The sequence below is a fragment of the Numida meleagris genome, chromosome 2 (assembly GCF_002078875.1).
Source record: "Numida meleagris isolate 19003 breed g44 Domestic line chromosome 2, NumMel1.0, whole genome shotgun sequence".
NCBI lineage: Eukaryota > Metazoa > Chordata > Aves > Galliformes > Numididae > Numida > Numida meleagris.
This window is the reverse complement of record NC_034410.1, coordinates 113,191,606-113,205,537: the sequence shown is the minus strand read 5'-3', so window position 1 is coordinate 113,205,537 and position 13,932 is coordinate 113,191,606.

Genomic DNA, 13,932 nt, shown 5'->3' with positions numbered 1-13,932 from the left:
GGGAGATGACTAAGGGAAGTTTTTCAGATCAGACAGATCTGACAGAAATTCTGCAAGTTTTTTCAGTCTCTACTTGGATTTTTTTCATATGAAAGTACTGGCCTTAAAAATGGAAGGGAAGATAAACAAAATCGAAGACTTGTTTATTTTCCCTCCAGTGTTAGGAGAAGCAGTCAACTGAATACACAGGGGGATATTTTTCTAAACTGGATCAACTTTCAGTTGGAGTTATGCAAGCTCGTTTCTAGCTCAGAAGCAGGACCTACTTTTGCCTTCTCTAACACTGTCGTTAAACAGTAACACTATCTGGCAGCAACAAACAGTACAAAATAAGTATAAGATTATCCAACAGCATACACAGCTGAGAACATTCAAAACCAGCTGGCAAATGTTTGGAGTTCCTCCAGATTCTCATAGATGTCTTCCCTATGGCAGACAAAGGTAACAAATGTAGTAAGAAGGGCCAAAGATCCCTGGTTTTCTCCTGTCCCTTGCTTTAGCCATCAGATCGATTATTGCTAAGGACACACGGACATTTTCTTTCCTTAAATCTCATGAATTGTTGAAACTGAGGGAGGGAGATAATAAAGTTTTTTAAAAAAATCATCACGAACCTAGTATGTGATGGAAAAAAAAACACTATTCCTACATACCTAATTAAAACCTTGCAAACTGATTATGTTGAGTATGTCTTTCCCTCCTTTTGCTTGAAGGGCAGCGCAAAGTCACTGCTCCAAAATCTGAAGCCTTGGCTTATTGCCACCAGAAAAATCCAGATTCAGAAAACAAGTCCTTAAGGAAATGACTTGTCTCTTTCATGCAGCTGCTGCAGGAGAAGGAAAGACTTCAGGCAGGCATTGCTTGACATTAAAACCTGCTTGTCTGCCTAGCGGAAAATCTGTGCTTGATACACAGGCATTGTTGTCCCTGTGCTTGCCATTCATTTAAAACTACCCATAGCTTGTAGCTGCAACTCAAACCAGCAAATGGAAGAAAGGCTTGGTTGCCCTGAACACAAGAAACATGGGGTTCTGCTTCCCTTCTGCAGCACACTGGTACTTCTGCCACAATTGGCTGTCCTGCGTGACACTAGTGATGGAAAAATGGTGAATATATCACCCCTGGGTATTTCTGATGTATGTCCTCAAAATGGAGGCGTGCTTGTGAGCTCAAGCACAGTGTTAGCCCCGTGGTGGACAACTTCCCTGGTTGTATTCAGTTCCTAAACACAGACTTGGGAGATGCAGGGATCACATCCTCTGTGAAACACTGAGACTTTTTGGGTATTATGAGCCCCTGCTATTTATCCAGACTTTTTATTTTCTCTGTAAGTAGCTACAAACATACAAAATTTTCTAGTTCATGTCAGCAGTGGGGTGTTGCCTATCAGCACAGGTGAAAACTTTCAGCTCTTGATCTCACTGTTTTAAGGAGCAGAGGTAAAATATTCCCTGGCTAGGGAGGTCTTGTTGCTCTGAAGTGTGCTATATGTTGTGGTCAAAGGACGCTTATGGAGAGCATCTGTGCCCCTTTCTGAAGCAAATCAGGAAATAAGATGCTGATTTTGGTGGGAGGTGAGCACAGTTCTACTCCTTTACATGTGGAAATACTTATCTTGATGTATGCCTTTTCCACACTCTAGGCATGATCAGGAGCAAAAGCCCTGAAAGGGGTTGTGTATTGCAAGATGGAAGCATGTTGTTACTTAGTATTCATGGCATAGCAGGGCCCAGGGTCCTTAGAAAGATTCAGGACCCCCTTGTGCAAACTTTCATTCAAACACTTCAAGTCCTTTATTCTACTTACCTGTTAATATAGGTCTTATCTACTGTTTCACTTCTTGGAATTTTGTTTGCTTTTTTCCCTTTCTTTTTCAGGGGCTTCTCACCTCCTTGTCCTTTTTCTAAAAATCAGCAGAGCAAGGAGAAAAAGTGTTAAATTTAATGGAATTTCAAGGTTTTATTTTATGACTACTTTACAAAGAAAATCCCCTGCTAGGGAAAATTTTCTTTAATGTCTTCCTTTCTTGTAATAGGAACAGTTTGATCAGGCAGTAGTTTTTGTTTCTTTTTAAAGGCAGTTTCTGAATAAACAGTTTTATTTGTAGTTTCATTTGTTTGCTTCCCTGATGATTTTGAAAGCACTGATTGCAAAAGTTATTCTTTAACCTAATTAATAACTTACTACTCTGTTTCACAAACAGATCTTCATTCTGTCCTTGCAGATCAGCTGCCTCCATAGACAGGGCAGCCCCATAAATCGCCCTATGTCTGAATGAGGAACTGAAGGAGACAGAAATGTGCAAGAGAAGAGGAAGGGGGTGAGTTATAAATTTAGCTGAGGCATCCAAGTGGTCCTCTTCCAGGCTTCTTTCCGCATTACAAATGCATGGACCGAGGAAATCCTGGGTGAGAAGCAACTGGCCAGCTCCATGCACTGTAATGTGGCCATAGCGATATGTTGAGAAACCTTGAGGGAGGAAACCTTTGAAGATATGTGCTACTGAAGGAATAGCTGCAGGTGGTGGTGGCAGCCAGAGTGCGAAGGCCCTTGAGATGCTGAGGCTTCACCAAGCTGGGTGTCCCAGCTGTGTTATCCTTCTCTCCCTGATCTCCCTCAGCATTGACTCCACTGCTTGTGTCCCTTCTGATCCAGAACAGCTGTTTCAGGACCTCTCTCCTGAGTTGTCACACAGAGCCTGTTCCAGTCATAAATGACTAATGAAAGTGAAAGAGGTATGGGACAGGATATGGGTTTCAAAATCTAAAACAAAGTTCTGAGATAAGGGGAAGCTGCAGTCATTCAGGAAGAAAAGCTTGGGCTAGGAAGGAATGTTCTAGGGAGAGCAAATCAATGAATAAATAAACAGATAAAGTGCCTATGTGGAGATTTAAATAAGGAGTCAGCTGTGCCATAAAAACAGGAAGTCTTTAGCATATGAGGAGAAAGAGAGGTTTGTTTTCTGTGCTCAAAGCACCGTAGGCTTGCTGGAATGGAGCAGGATGTGTATTTAGGCCGAGTACTTTCCACTCATGGGCGCCTTCTGCTCTGAGTGGGCTGGGACAGAGAGTGTGTGTGCCATGTAGGCCCTGATGGAGACAAACAGAGACTTTAGCCCAGAGACCTGGGCTAAACACAGCCAAGGTCAGGCCGCAGTGCTGCTGAGATCACTTTAATTCTCCCTCTTACTTCTTGTTTGTTCTTAATTAGGCTTTTTGAAGTGAAATACTTCATTGTAATAGGTCTGGTTGTATACACCACTGAATGGTCAGTCTGGAGGAATACAAAAAGATGAGAAGGATCTGCATTTATTTGCTTTTCCATTTCACCGGTTTGTTTCTAGTTCTGGTTCAACATAGTTTCCCACTTTCCCAGCTCAGAATCCTCACACTCAGGTATTTCAAATTCTAGCTCTCCTGCAAGAGAAATCACATCTCTGTGCTTATTTATTCACAAGAATAGCAAAGAATGCTCCCATTTTAAAGTGTCATATATTAAAAGATCCCCCCCAAATCTCTTTAATAATACTTGTAAGTCTTCCTCCTGAAGAAAAGTTTATGTAACATGTTTAAATATTTATGGAATACTAAAAAAGAGGTATTAATTGGCAAACAACTTAATTAAAATGCTTTCTCAAGTAATTAGGAGCAAATACTTTCCTGTCTGCTTTGCATGCTATTTGTCTGGTTCTCTGTTTGATAAAGCCTGCCTGTCTGTCAAACTTTGCTGCAGGTAATTTTTTAGCTCTGTGGGGAAAATCTTCAAAAATTACATCTGAATTTAAAATATTTTGATTATCATTTTTGTTTAACAAATTCTCCTTTTTACTTTGTCTTCTATATGTCCCAGTAAAGCAGCATCCTGGGAATTTAGGGCCTGAAGATGAAATTTTGCATCAAGGCATTACTGAGTTTCCAAAAACACTCTCCAGAGAACAAACTGAATCAATCTAGAATCAACAAACAGTGCAGTTAATTAATGAGTACACCATAAGGGAGCTTTTTTAAACAATGTTGACTGCTGCTGCCTCAGGACCAATAGCACCAGAAGTTATTGCTGGTTTCAAAGATGTGATTCTTAGGGTTCCCTCAAGGCACCTTTTGCTTACATTAGCTATTGACTACAACTTTTCCTCTTATTTGCGCCCTAGGGAAAGTATACTTGTTTGCTAAATTACTTTTTAAGTGATGCTTCTTCATGCCAGTAGCCTGAGGTAGATCAGGGAAGATGCTGTAGTGTAAATAATAGCAGAAACTGAGCTGCTTTACAGTAAAGTGTGAGGAAAACCTTTGAGCTGGACACCACTTCCAAGAGGGCTGAACTGGGAGGGCTGGGGACTAGTGGCACTCACAGCCAGCTGCATGCCCCCACTGGTGGTTACAACCCTGCTAGATGCCAGCCTACCAGAGAGCGTGGCTCTGCAGGTTTGCAGAATCAGGGCAGGTAAACTGGGAAAAAACAATGATGCCAAGCCTCTATGAACCAGGAAAGCTGAATCAGTCTTAGGACAGGGATGCAGGAGCTGGATACTCCAGCTATGGTCTTCCACTTAAAAAAAAAAAAAAAAAAAAAAAAAAAAAAAATCCAAACAAAATATTGGCAGTGTCACCGCTTTTTTTTTTTTTTTAAGGTCGTGGTCTTATCCTATGACAACGCAGGGACTATTTTTCTTGTGTAACTTTTGGAATTTCCCCTTTGGGCCACTTTGCAGGAGGAGAAAAAATTCCTAAAGTAGGATGTCTGTGTTTACCAGGAACCCTTCAGAAGTTAAACAGGGTAGGCCATTCTCTTCTTGCAAAATGATCTTTTCTGGTCACAGCCGTGAGATAAGAGTTTAAATTATTACCAAATAGGGTCAGGCTATCTCTGCCTTGAGTTAAAATTGTATCTTTGTGTAACAGGAAATTCAGAAGCTGGATAAATTCCTGAAATTTCTTTTTAAAGACTGCAGCTGATGATTGCCCTCACCTGAGCCACACTTTGAGCTCTTCCTAACTGCAGCAGCATCCGTCATTCACTCAAGCTAAGGTGTCTCATAAATGAAAGTGCAAAATATTGATCTAACTGGGTTGGTGATGGAGCACTGGAACAGGCTGCCCAGGGAGGTTGTGGAGCCTCCTTCTCTGGCGATATTCAAGACCTGCCTGGATACCTACCTATGCAACCTAGTCTACGGAGCCTGCATTGGCAGGGGGGTTGGACTCGATCTCTAGAGGTCCCTTCCAGCCCCTACGATTCTGTGATACTGTAAATTTGAACAGCAATATTATGTAAGTCCAAGAGACTGTGCAAGCAATGGGGTTAGCAATAATCAGTTAGTGTTATTGATTGGATGTTGCTAGAATGCATTTCCAATCTCTATATGCTTTTAATAACATTTATTTTCAAATTACCACTAACATAAATATTTCAGTGGGGACTCACTGATCTAGCATAAACCCTAAGTTTAGGAAAAATTAATGGTCAGGATCATGGAATGGAGAATAAAAATAAGATTTCTGTTCCTGCTGTAGCTTTTTAACCAGATTTTGTAGGACAAGCAAAGGTGTGATGAGCTGCAGGATGGGGGCAAAGATGGAAAAATGATTTTGTTTCTGGGGCACTGTCTCTACCAGGAATTCAAGCAGATATTATGAGAAAGGGTCCTGCAAAATTCAGTCTCTGCTCCCAGAGCAGTGAGATCTGCTGCCAGTAGGGCTAATGTTGCCTATGACCATGAAGTTAAACTCAGTCATTTAATGCTTTTCTGTTTATGTCTGGTCTTCTTAATTTGCTGTAAATTTGAAGAGACTTTTTGCAGCACAGGCACGGTGACAGGGTGTGACACGGGCAGCCACCATCTGCTGGCAGGGAAAGCCCTCTTGCCACTGAGGCTCAAGCACAGCCACTGGAGCCTGGTGCAGCTGGTAGCTGAGCGTGAGGATGCTGTTTCTTTTGATCTCCTCCTGACGTTGCCATTAATGCTTTATTTTTGATCGAGTTTCCCTAAGCAAGTGCTGCTGTGCACTGCACACCAGAGAAGCTTTGCCCAGAGACTGTAATCAGAGGGGAGTGTTGGTGGCTTCAGTCTGTTAAAGCAGTCTGATGAACTCTGCCAGTTTTAGCTGTGGTGAGTGGGTCACCAAATTCACGATTTTATTAAGATATTCTGGAGCTGATTTTGAGAACTTCAGATGACAGACACTTCACTATTGACATTAGAGAGCAGATTATAATTGTGGTTTTGATGCTATATTTTATCTGATTAAATGTAAAAAGCAAAATAAATCAATTGCTTAAATTTAAAGGAAAAATGGAATAAAAGTGGGTAGTGAGGTGAGAAGCTGAAGTACTCTCACTGAAAACAAACGGGAAAACTGTATCAGATTTGTACTGTTACTAGCAATGGTTCTGATGTCAGCCAGCTCTCCAAGCACCTTTGTGAAGAAGTTTGTGTATGCTGTTTTACATTGCCATATAATAAAATTTGCTCTACACACAAATCTCTAATATACTTTTATCTGTAAAGGGCGTGACTTCAGATTAGGAGTGCAGTGCCAACACCATTGATAAATTACATACATTCTCTGTATCAAATAGAAACAAAACCATTTCACACTTGGCCTTGATACATTGAATGCTGTCTCAGCAGAGAAAAACCTCCCCACAGTGAGCTTCATCTTTGATTTTTCTCCATGGGACCCTGCCATCTCCTTTACAATCATGGCTATGATAGGTTGACTTGTACCCAGTGCTCTGTGCTCTGCTTCTGTACTTCTGACCTCCTGTGTTTTGTGGCCTATAATCATTGTAAAGCCTTGAAAGACTATTTTATGTACAATGTGGCCAACTGATTCAAGTGGATTTGCAGTGTATCTGGTTCACTAAAATCCCATGTCAGCAAACAGGGATGTTGCTGCTGACCTTAACAGCAAAAATTCTACCTACTGTCAGTAGATCTTCTGGAGTTGATGGTATAAACAAGTTAAGGTCTGCTTTTCCATGACTGTAGGTAACTGTATTTGGCATGGAAAATTTATCTGATTTTCTTGAAGGAATAGGACTGGTGTGCTGTTATTATTCTGCTTACATATAAAGAAAGTGTCTGAGGTTTCTGGACATAGTTGAGTGTAAACACTTGGTAAGCATGGGTGGTAGCACTCTCTGGACTAGTCTACCTCCAAAATAAAATCGACAAAAAACTGTGAAGCTCTCCATATCCTCATGGGGATTATTTCAGATAGAAAAGGGAAAAATTTGGATTTTTGATTCTGCAGGTCAAGTATCCCAAAGTTACATATTACACTGGATCCAATGCCAGATCCTTTATGGATTGCTAGGGTTTCACAAACACAAATTTTGGAGTGACTAAGGACTTGGCTCTTAACCCAAATTCTGTGTTCTCCACAACTTCTTGGAAGTCTATGACAATTTTTCTCCGAAGCCTGTGGTTGAGGTTTGAGGTTCAGCATCAGCACTCCTATTGGCAGAATGCATCATGTGGCAGTGCCATTCTTGAAGTGCTGAATCAGCATAAGCTGATTCAACTAGTTCAAATTCTCTGAAACTTTCCAAAACTATTGTCTTTATGCAGCAGATTGCATGGTATATCAGGCATTATCTATGTATGCAGATGTAAGGGCTTACTAAATCAGGCATTGCCTAACTTCTCTCTGCTAACACAGAGCTATAAATATATATGGATAGAATGAGTCTGCATTCTAACTGACAGAAAACTGTGAATCCACAACTCATCTGGATCAAACTCTATCTAGCATATTACTGGTTGACTTTGTCATGAATGTGGATGGAGTGAAGGACTGCACAACACAGTCTCTGATCCATTTATGGTGAAGTTCAGAAAAGGAACATTTTTTCTAATGCCATTTATTCTGAACTAGGAGAAAATGACCTGTAGCTTCAGCCGTTAGCTGAACTAATACATTTTAATTACAAATAACTGGATATCAACATTGACCCACAGACAGTCTGTAACTAGACCCTAGAAAATTCCTGACAAACCTGAGCTGTCAAGCATCATGACATTTCTGATACATGTGTCATTATTCTCTCTTTCAGCAATGGGGATTTACAAAGCTGAATCAGCCAGAGAGCCTGGGACTGCTAACTTCCATAGAGTCCTTTGCTGTAACCACTTGGCAGAGAGAGGTTTTGGGCGGAGTTCTCGCTGCCTGACTATTTGTTTATTTATTCTCTTGTACAACATCAGAATGCTTCAGCATTACAGCTGTGAGAGTTTGAAATCCTGTTTGCGAGTCAAACTGTTTCAAAGTAGCCCCAAGGAGAAGGAAAACAAATATTCCCCTAACCTTCATTTTAATTATATCAGTCATTAAAATACAAGGAACAAAGTACAGTGTTTATTAAAACTCCCTTTTGCTGATAGCTCCTCTTTAAAGCGTGATTCATCCCAACAGCAGTTTAGTGGAAAAAATCTTTGCAGAAGGGAGGAAGAGAATGCTTCTGAATAAAGTTCCATTAGCAAAATATTTTTTAAAAACTCGGATACTCCCTACAATCTTCCATGCTATTTGTAGAGAGAAGAGTTACTTTAAGAATGCATTTCCATTGCAATTATCTCTGTGATTGTCTGACCTTGTGCAGTCCACTTAAATGCACACTCCTGATGAAATCCCAGAGTATTTGATAGTTGCGGAGAAGACCTAGAGCTGGCAGTGTGTTCTTCAGACAAACAAATAGGAACAACAGGAACGGTCACTTCCCACTGAAGACTTAATTTCCCTTTGCTATGAGAACTCTTGATTCAGTAATTAGGTATTAATTATGTTAATTTTGAGATTATTAGCTCAACTGCCTCTGCTTCAAACAATGAAGGAGGCTGGACAGAATTCTGCTCTAAATACATTCACTTTCTCTATGGCTCTCTTGTTTCCTGCACTGCAAGTTTCAGCACAGGCTTCAGAGCAGAGGCAAATGTGTTGAGGTTTGTGACCTAAGTGACTTGCACTGTGTTCAAAATGTCCACATTGTGCTTTGGAAAATCAATTTCAGGCTCTCTGATGATCCACAAGGTCTAATAGGAGAACAGGAACACTGCTTTTTAGCAAAGATTTGCAGCAGCATGGAGGCTTCTTTGTAAATGAAATGGCTTTCCACGGTGGTGACTAGAACAGGCTGTTGTTCTCAGTTTCTACAGCGCTTTATTACGGAAGGCAGATCTGGAACCCTTTATTAGATTCAATTCTCACTTTTTGCTTTCCAAATGGGAGGCTTTGTTAAACTATCATAAAGATCTGGGAAACAATGTAAATGGTTTTTAAGCAATACGTATGTCTGAAAAAAAAAAAAAGAAAGTCTAGTAAGGTTACATTACTAGTCTGGTATAGATAATAACAATTAGTTTTCCTGTCTTGGTGTTCATGCCAGGAGGCCTGCAGCTGGCTTACGGGCTGACTGCTACATGCAAAAAGAAGCACTCAGAGCAATTGCCATGGGACTAAGGGGCTCTGGCTCTCAGAGAGGTGCTGTACATCTCTACTGCACAACACCTGTCTACCTTTGTATTGAAATACATGTTGCTCTTGATGAACACGATGATGATAGCATATGCTGTTGAGGTTGTCCTCCTAAGTTGGGGAATTCTAGCAAGTAAACCAGGTTACCGTGGCTTGTATGAAATCCAGGTCACACCTGACACAAGGAAAGACAAAGGAGATGACTTCTGGGAAGATGCAGATCCCAGCAGTAAAAGAGAGAGCGCGAACAAGCTCCTTAAGTCGAGTTCTCGAGGCTCCATGGTACACAAGTGTCAGCTGGTATCTTGAACTCTGTCATGTTTTGTGACTGTGAGCATGAAGAACATTCAGACTGAAAAGAGCGTGACAAGAGCACCAAGCGTAGGGCTGGTGGTAGGAAAACAAATCACTCGGGGAGCAGGTGGGAAGCCATGGGGGCCAAGTACCTTAACCCCACTCCAAGCACATCTACTGCTCCAGCAGCAGAAGGTGGCTGCAGCACAATGCAGGGAATCCCGAGGCAGCTCAGAGTTACTGCTCTGACACGTAGAGCCCTGCAACTGGGGTAGATGCTGAGGCTGCCAGGGCATTTCTGTTATGCTTAGAAATTCTTTTTTCAAGAGAGAGATGAAATTATTTATTCTAGGCATCTAAGATAGAAATGGCTAAGGAGTTAGAAATTCTCCTGAGCTGCATGCTGTAGAGGTATATTGAGACTGAAAGGATCAGAAGTTGGCTTTGGTATCTAACTTCCTAGAGTTACTCAGTAAATGTATCTTATTTCGTATAGCAAAATACCTTTGATTCATCTTTTTTTCTACATCTGCATCTATTTTCCTTAATGAAAAGACTATGTAAATATATATATGTGAATCTATAGTTCTATTATAACAACAAAACTAGAAGATCAGATAATGCCAGAATTATTGGTATCTGCTGTGAATGTCCAGTAGACTTGCTTTCAAGGACTCCTTTATTACCTAGCAGGAGGTAATGCCACCTGGAATATCTGCTGATTTGCAGCACTCTATTCTATACCTGCTGTATCCCATGTCTTTTGCCTCTAAAATCAGATCCTTGTCTTTTTTCAGTAAATAGCAGAGAAAATAATTTGATTCTGACAGATTTATTTTACTGGAGAGCACAATTATTATACAATTATGTTGTATAACATAAGATACCACACATCATAAATCACAAAAAAGGCTCAAATTTCACAAAATCAGAGATTGTCTGGTTGGAATCCTTACAGAAGAACTCAAAACTAAGGAAAATTATATTGAAGACAAAATGCTTGAGGTTATCTAAGTACACAAATCAAATAAAGAATTTTTTTTCTAAGTGGGTAATTAATAGATTCTGTTGGTATTTACATGGACACTGGTACATTCAGTTCTGCTTGATGAAGGGCCTAATTCCTTGAAGGCAGATTTCCATGGAGCTCTACACAAGCTGTAACTAACATCTTTTTCTTTTCCCTGAAGCTGTCATGTGAATTCAGTTTTCAGTGGGGTACTCTTTTATGAGAAACTAATGTATATGCATTGCAAATCAGTGGTTCAAATTCTCTTCTATGACACTGTAAATGCATTTAAATTAAAGATACAATTCCTATTTAATTTGACATCAGAAAAAAACAACAGAAGGGTTTGTACATTGCTGGATCTTACAGGAGCAATATGCAGTAGGCAATGCATACTCCACTTTTATTTCTGAAATATCGCAAACAATGCCTGCTTGATTCCAATTGGAGACTTAAGTTAAAAAAAATACTTCAGATTCTGAAAATCAACAGCAAAACTCAAATAATCTAGTACTACATATATTTTGGAAAATAAATATGACCTAATTGAAAATGTGAACATAGAGGTACAAGCACCAGTTGCATTCCATAATTGCCAGCAGTCAATGTTATTGCATGCAGAAAATTGACTAGCACATCCAATATAAATTATTGATGTACTTATATTGACTTATTTTGACTTTGATGGATAGAAAATGTGACACTATTGTAATATGCATATTGTATTAATAACATAACTAATCAAATATAATTTTTAACAAACTATGACATAAGGCCTTAAATTATTGATGGAGAACAGTTTAGAGATGGTTAGTGCATTAGTTGAATGTGTTCATTTCACTGACCATTTGGTCTGGTCCCATCTGCCACGAGTTAGCTTTGTCGTCTCTCTAGTACCCATTCAGGTGCATTTGGAGCAGCTGGGATATTAGTTCTCTGTGGAGAAATAAGATATCACCACAACTCGCCAATGCTCCCTGCAGTTCCATGTTCCCCAGCAGCCTCTTCAACAATAGGACAAGGCCCTTCTCAGTTCCAGGTCTAATAATTTAATCTCATAAAACAATGTAACTTAGTCCCTTAGAGAGATTTACTTTATTAATAAAAAATGTGGGTATACAATTTACATTGTTACAGTGTCATTCTTCACATTGTGTTTTTTTTTTTTTTTATTCTATCAAAAGCTTCTGGAAAAACCTTAACAAAAAGAAACTTAGTCAAGGAAATAATGTAGTCATTTGAGCTAGTGGGCCTAGGATTAGAGCATGAAAATGAGGGAAAGATGGGGATAAGTTTGGGGACATATGTGAGAGCTGGTTAGGGGTTCTGCATTGAAGGAAATGTTTTGTTTACTTCTTTAGTTCCATGATGCTAGAAATAGAGCGTGGGTTGCAAAATGAGAAAAGCTCACTGTTAAGCCAGCTTTGCTGTTAAACATTGTAATAGCAAATAGGCCATATTGGCTTGATAATAATAATAGCATCATTTAGCAATCCACTGGACGGTGAACCAAGTCAAGGTGTAACGTGGATTTCTGCACTAAAACAAGTAGCTTCCCATAACTTTTACTTAAGCTATGCAGTGCAAACTGGCTGTCTGCAGCATGCAGTGTGTGCAGGCTGGGCTCACTTCCAGGGAAGTTTGAAGTCAGAAGCTGTTCTTTATTGTTAACCCTTAGATAGTATCTAGTAAGGAATGTCAAGATAAACAACTGACTGCAAGCTTAAACAAAACATAACATTAGTTGATAGGAAGCATCTCTTGAAAGAAAATACTACTTGTTGTCAAACTTTACTTGGGGTGGTGGAAAATGATGCTCGTCAGTGGACAGTTTAGAGGAGCTTCCAGAACTCCCCCTCCTCTACCCTGCCGTTATTTTTGCTCTATGCCTACTATGAAAATGCCTACATTTTCTGAGAGTGGTTTTTAGCTTAGGCACATCCTCTTTCTGCTTAAAGACTTACAATACTCCCACGTGGTCTGCTAGATTGGATCACCGTGCCCATCTCTGCAGCACTCCCTGAGCTTAGGGTGGGTCTCTTAGTTTATACGTAGCTACCTAAAAGAGCTTCAGCAGTTACCAGCAGCACTTCAGGCACAAGTCAGAGGGTGAAGTCAGCCACAGAATGAACAAAGAGAGATGTCAAAGAACTCCTTGATTATTGCTGCCAAAAAATTACTTATTTTTGAGTTCCCATAGTCAGAGAGTATATGATTTCAATTGTCCTTCCTTTAAGGAGGCTGCAATTACTGTCCTTATCAAAACAATGAGGCAGGTCTGAAAAAGTAGAGGAATTTCATATATTAATATGGCAACCACTGTTTACTCTAACAACAGACCCAGGAGACAGTGGTGAAAAGGTATCTGGTATTTCCATGTGGCTCCAGAGAATCAAGGCAGTGATTCTGCCCTGTCTACTGTCTGAAAATAATCCAAAAAGGACTTCTCCAGAGCAATGTTTTCTGTCCTACTAACAAGTGAGAACTTGCGAAGGGCAACTGAGTGATAGTGCATCCCCCCTGCTGTGTGATTTGTCTTACGTGACTAATGCACAGCGCAGAAAATCGTGATGGGATTTCTAGTTTCCAGATCCAGTGGGGCAGAGTGAGATGTCTGTGGGTCACCAGCTCAGTCATTTGCTGGGACAGTGCTTGGGAACTTCTCAGAGCAGAAGCTGGACTATTTCCCTTTTGATGAAAACAGCACCCTTGGCTTCCCCATCCTTGTCAGACATGAGTAACTCTCAGGATGGATTTAGACTAGATATTAGGAAGAAATTCTTTACTGTGGAGGGTGGTGAGACACTGGAACAGGTTGCCCAGTGAGGTTGCAGATGCCCCCTCCCTGGAAGCATTCAAGGCCAGGCTGGATGGGGCTCCGAGCAACCTGGTCTAGAGGGAGGTGTCCCTGCCTATAGCGGGGAGTTGGAACTAGATGATCTTAAAGGTCCCCTCCAACCCAAACCAGTCTATGATTCTGTGACTCATAAAAGCAATTCTGAAGAAATGATTTCTCCTAAGTGTACCAGGTGTACAAAAATGGAAGGGCATTTTCATTTTTTTCTTTTTAAACAATGAAAAGAGTCAATTTTCCATGACACAGCAAAACCACCACATTTTGCCTCCATAGAACATTTAAATCTCTTAGACTGA